Below are 6315 nucleotides of genomic sequence, written 5' to 3'. Positions count from 1 at the left end.
CCCCAGATTCGGAGCAGATGTTATAAAGGACATCAAGGGTGTTGGTGCCTATAAGCACAAGGGGTTTTAAGATTTGGGACCACTAATGCAAGTGTGTTTACTTCAATTGGTGCTCCAACAAACTCTTTCGGGAAAGTTACAGCTAGTTCAATGTACCCCAAGTAGGGGACAGACTGTCCTGCTGCCCCTTCTACCTCTAAGAGGTCATGGAGTGGTTTAATCTCCTGTCCTGAGAGATGTGGTTCATAAAATGACTGTGGAATAGTTGTTACTTGTGAGCCTGTGTCGAGCAAGCAGGTAACTTCTTGATCTTTTATATTCACAAAAGCCGTACTTTTCGTACCGATGAGTCCTTTAGGAAACTTGAATGGGGGGCTACTGTCTGATTGTTCAATGCTGGTGCATGCTTGTGAGTTGACTATGAGGTTTAAAGCTGAGGGACATTGATTTGTCTCAGCCCCTGTCTGTCCCACCACAGGAGCCATTAGTCGTTTAACTGTGAGCTGGGGTTAGCTAGCATTTCCCACTCACTTAATCTCTTCTCCAACTGTTTTCGTTTTTCAGCCACCAAAGCAGGATTGGGAGCTTCGGTACACGTGGAGGAGATATGCCCATCCTCTCCACACTTAAAGCAGTACCAGGGCCGGGGTTTGTTCATCTGCTTTGTTCTTATCTGGGCTTGCATGTTTGCATTTGTTTTGTCTGGTGTTCGGCTTTGGGGTTTCTGTGCGATTCCTTTTCTATCTTTCTTTTTCTCTGCCATGAAAGAGGTCAGCTGGCTCTGCAGGGTGGCAACCTGCTTCACGAGGTCTTCAGTGGCACTGGGACAAACCTGTGGTTTCTCCTTTGGGTCTGCGCATGCACATGCGCTCTGAGACTGAACTTGGACTCGTTTTGTGGCACCTATACGTTTCCTCATGCGGCTGGCTTTAGCTTGCTGCCTGTCTTCCTCTGTGCGCAACATCAGCAGGAGCTCTGCAAATGAAGGCGGGTGACTTCTCGCCTGTTCAAGCTGCAGAGTAGAGAGCAGAACACTGTCCCAACACCCTCTACAGAACTGCTTTAGAAGGTGTCTGTCAACTTCTCCTGGTGCAACCCCACCCCTTTTTACTACAAGGTTTAATGCTACCTGCAGCCGATGAAGGTAAGTGGAAGCACTCTCCCCTGGATTCTGGAACGTGTTTAAGAAACGTGCAAAAAGTTCTTCCCCATCCTCAACCACGCCAAAAGCCGAATCAAGTAGCTGCAGGAAAGCTAAAGGGGGTGAATTGGGCCGTAATCCTTTGACCACATCAGCTGCAGGTGGAAGCAAGCTCTCTACAATCTTTCTGGTGATCTGAAGGGAAAGTATGTTAGGATCATTTAGCAGCAGTTCAATATGGGAGCGCCAGGTGTCATAATCGGTCTCGTTATTGGGCCTGGGAGTCTTTCCAGAGAAGGAGCGGAGCCTTAATTGGGGCTGAAAGCAAGGGCTGATTGCTTCGCTCCTTACAATGTGTTCAACCACAACCTTTTGAACTTCTGGTGGATTCATGTCATTTGCTGAAAGTGAAGGGGCTGTACCCACACTGTTGGTTGGGATGGTGCCAGAGGGAGGAAGGCCATCATTTCTGTGAGCGGTGCCTGAGGATAAGACAAGGGGGTGCTGTTCAGTGGAGGTAATGGTCAGCTGGGTCTCAGTGGAGGTTTCAGCATGGGTAAGAGGAACTTCCTCTGATACAGAGCTCATTGCTTCAATATCTTTACTAATCTGGGACACCACTCCTTTAAGCACATGTCCGTACTCAGCACCGCTAAGTTTTGCTAAGGCCTTAAGTTCTGACAAGTAAGTTTTGGTAATATTACCACTGACTTCAGCTTGGTACGCACTGCTCAAAGTTCTGATGTTGTAAACAACAGAGGGGTCATCTTGCAAGGCATATTTGTATGGCAGTATTCCACTTAGTGTTCCTAGAGCTGTGCCGTGCGTATACTCAACGATCAGGTTTTGGTAAAATTCAGATTCATCCTCATCAACTAAAATGGTTCTTTTGATAGACCCATATTCTTTAAGGAAGTCAATAACCTGTTCATCTTGGTCTCCTGCTCGTGTTAGCCCACTAACAATAACTGCGTTTGGGATTTTAACACCACACCTCTGTACAAAGTCCATATTGGACACGTGTTCAATGTTGATATTCAAACCAACTGGCTCCTGGCTGGCTCGCCAAAACTGTAACCCTCTTTTACGATATATTAACAGGGTAACAGGTAATTAGTTATCTTTAACAGTATTTGGACCAGTAACAGAAGATGCTAAATCTTTAAGAGCCAGTGGTTTGACATCAATAAAGACAGAAAACAGTAATTTGCGTTATTGTGATCACTCTTTGTTTAACAACAGGAACAATAACAACAGTGTAACAATTTAGTTCAGAGAATGTACATAAAGAAATAAGAAAATAATAAAGCCGGCATAAGTTTCCCTTAAAACAAAAGAAATAAAACCCAGTTCCAAAAATCTTATAAAGTCTTATTGCTCGTTGGGGCCCTTTTATCTTTTTGGTTAAATCAGTGTCGTGACAGTATCAGTATGCCAGTGCTCGTGGATCCTACCACACAATCCGTGAAGGAGGGAAAGTGAGACTGCGCATAGACTTATGCTCGTGGGTCCATGGCTCGCCACCCAACGTACGCTGGGAATCTTTCGGGGGTTCAGAGTGCGAACATCCAATCCCAATTCAACCGGAAGGCTTCAACTCCAGGTTGGGCGTGACTTCCGATCCATGTGCATCACTGGAATGAATCTGGCAAACCTGAACCCTGACCTATGGGTTGGCCAGAGGAAATCCAAAAGCTCATTACATTCATATTCTGTCTATCTCATGAATTATCACCAATCAATAACATTCCACTTTATATCAACTGGTTCAAATCATGTTCTCAAGAACATTTCATGTTCTCAGTCGCACGACAATAATATATCAAGTATCAGATCCAAATGTTTATAATAGTGAACTATAAATATATCCTAAAGCGCTTTTACATCCATGTTCGTTCATTTTAAACAAAACCAATTTCAAGTATTAATGATTATTGCTATTCAAGGTAGTAACAACTCACAATACAAATACAATACAAATAAGAGCTACAATTTGTGCAAAACAAATAATGCAAGAACACTCATAGAGATCTAGTACTAGGAAGGCTAAGCGTGCTTTATCATCCTTCCCTGCACCGGTAACATTGAGGGAATGCACTAAAAAATTGACCTCTTAAATCACTGACAAGAAATTCACATACATATGCTTTAACACTTTTTTTTTCCTTTTACACACACATAGTAAACACATTGATATAGAAAACAGCATCTTTTGCAAACCCAACTGGAAATAAATCCATTTTTGCAAGGATAAGAGCGCATGTAGCACTGAACACCCAAGCTAGTAGGATAGCTAGGCTCACATTAGCAGCATTAACATCGTGATACAGCATTGAGTAGCTATTACAGCCGTTAACAGCCTTTTAAAAGGCAGCTTATCAACTGTTACCATTTCCAGCATAATTAGTTCCTTTACAGGTAACCTAACAGGTCTCAGAGTTTTTTTTCTCAACTCACCGTTGAGTCAATGAGTGGGTCTCTCTATATTGGCTGTCTGATCAGCGGCAGCCGTCTGCCGACCGCGCTCTCTATAAAGTGTAAACATGACAACATAGACGTCATCATATGTTTAACATCCTCATTAATTAAAGAAATCCCGTTGGAGGGGATATTTATGTTTCTTACCCTATGGACGGTAATTGATTCGGAATTCAGCTAGGCAACGAAACATCCATGCAGTCAATTAGTCAGGAAGTAGCTAATAGGAAGTGAACGCGGAGCTCGATTGCCTGAAGCTTTGGAGCTCAGTGATTGGTCAGCTCCTCACAAAAAGGAGCAAGGGAATTGTAGTGCGAACAGTTTTTTTCCAGGGGGAAAATCGCTCTTTTTCTATCTATTTATGCATTTGATCCCTTATTGTAGATGGCGTTTTTTTTTATATATACATAGAAAATGTACTTTGATTAATTAACTTAAAACATTTATCTCAAGACTCGATTGACTTTAAGAAAGGGATTATTATGCCAAGACTCCGTTTTAAGACCTGGTTACATATGCCTGTATGTATCGTTCATCACAAGCATTGTGATGTGCTCTAAGTTTCTGGAGGTGACTGAAGTGATGGCTTTGAACCTATAAGACAAAAAAAAAACTAAGTTTTAAAGGGGTTTTTTAGAAGCTTTTCTTTTGCCATTTGTGCTACCTTCAGAAGTGAACCTTAATAAGGACTTATTATATTGTTGACAGCAGACACTCTACCAGGTGAGCCACAGGTGATTCCCTATTGTCCATTAAACAACTCATTAAGAGTCAAAATAGAAATGTCTTCTTTATGGATACAGTCTCCAGCAAAACAACTGTTTGTCTGGCAGGGTTCAGGAGGTTCACTGACACAAACTTTTGCATGCTTGGAGGTGCAGACTGGCTTTTGTAAAGGCTTGGGAGAGTTTAGGTGTTGAAAAACCCAGACCTGTGAATCACTTGTGGCTGCCTACTTTTGTCTTCTTTTCAGGATCATCTGTCACATCAACTACTGTAATGTAATTTACAGAAGACAAAAATGTTATTTAGGTTCGTAATGAACAATGCCAACTTAAGGCTGTTCAAACTTTAGTAACATATTTTTCCATTTTGTTTCTTCCTACTAGTTCTAGGCCTAAACCCCAAGAGAAATCTCAGTATGGAATAACAAAACCAAAGACTAACCAATAGACTACACATTCTTACACAGGACTTACAATTAAGTTATAAAACTCTTTGTTCAGTTACTGTTAAAAGTACTGCATCATTATTAACATGTCAGATTTTAGGGACAATTGCCCAATTTTATTTTGAACTTTAGAGTTAGAAGTCAGAAGTTAATTTTCAGATTTCATCAAAAATATCTTAATTTGTGTTCTAAAGATGAACGAAGGTCTTATGATTTTGAACGACATGAGGATGAGTAATTAATGACAGAATTTTTGGGTGAACTAACCCTTCAACTACTTGTCTTACTTTCTACAGATGATCTGTTTTCTTTTTTGATAAACCCATAAAGAAAATGTATAATCAAGCTATAAAAAGAAGAAAAAAAATGTAAGTACCGCAAACATTCCCTTAACTACTTTGTGATAATGTAGTGGCCCTGAGACTTCTATTTAAACTGAGCAGTAATTACTTACAAAATTATTTTCCTATAAACAAAAGATGGTAGATTGAAAGTGTATGTCATGCACATCCATGAACTTGGCATGGAAGAGGGCTGTTGCAGGAGAGTATGGAGGGCAATGTTGGGTACTTCTTTTATTCCAAGGTTGTGCTCTTATAAAGGTTAAGGGTTACTCTTGCTCATAGAGCTACTTTTAATTCTAAGCTTGAAGAATTATTTTAATAATATCTGACACACTACAATTCATGACCTCACCTTTGCATCCAGAGCTGCAATTCATAGATAATTTGAAACTAGTTTCATCTTCCTGCAAGCACAAATGTGACAGTCAGTCAAACATCATGATCTAACATGACATTACACTGTATATTAAACTGCAATAGTATAAAATATTTAAGTACTTAACATTTGTGAAATATTTTATATTTTCATAATTTGACAGAAAATGGCATGTCTAGAAAACTGCATTATGGAAGTAGAAAAAAACTTGTTCTGTATTTACTGAACTTGCCTCTTGCATTACTGAAACATAATATTTGTGTTTTTTGTGGGGAAAAAGTGATGAATCCAGCCTGGATCAGACCCACCACATGGCTCTGCACGTGCAGGCCACTAATCAGCTGCAACTCCTGACTATGTTACATTAATGTTACCAAACATAAACATATTGGTTAAGATATTATTTTCAACACCTTGGTGAAAATATGTCTTTCAGAAAGAACATTAAGACAACAGCATTTTAAAGTAATTGAAGTTTATAGGTGGATTAAAGCTAAAACCCACATTAACCATGCGATTCTAACTGTGGCCTTAAAACATGATCGTAAGACATATAAGAATACAGCCCTAATTAATATATTATTGTTAACATTGTTGTCATTTTGGTAAATTTAATATATACTTTCTGCAAAGCTGCATTAAGATTATGCTAATTGCAAAAAGCGTGAATATGTAGAAATAATATGAGGTGACTTTTTGTGTTACGATATATGTCCAAACAATACGTAAGTTAGATAAACAGCACAATATTATATTGAATATTATATAGTGAAATCAAGGAGTTTATATGACAGGTTTATTCTTT

This window comes from Cyprinus carpio, chromosome A4, assembly GCF_018340385.1.
Source record: "Cyprinus carpio isolate SPL01 chromosome A4, ASM1834038v1, whole genome shotgun sequence".
NCBI lineage: Eukaryota > Metazoa > Chordata > Actinopteri > Cypriniformes > Cyprinidae > Cyprinus > Cyprinus carpio.
This window is presented reverse-complemented; position numbering follows the sequence as displayed.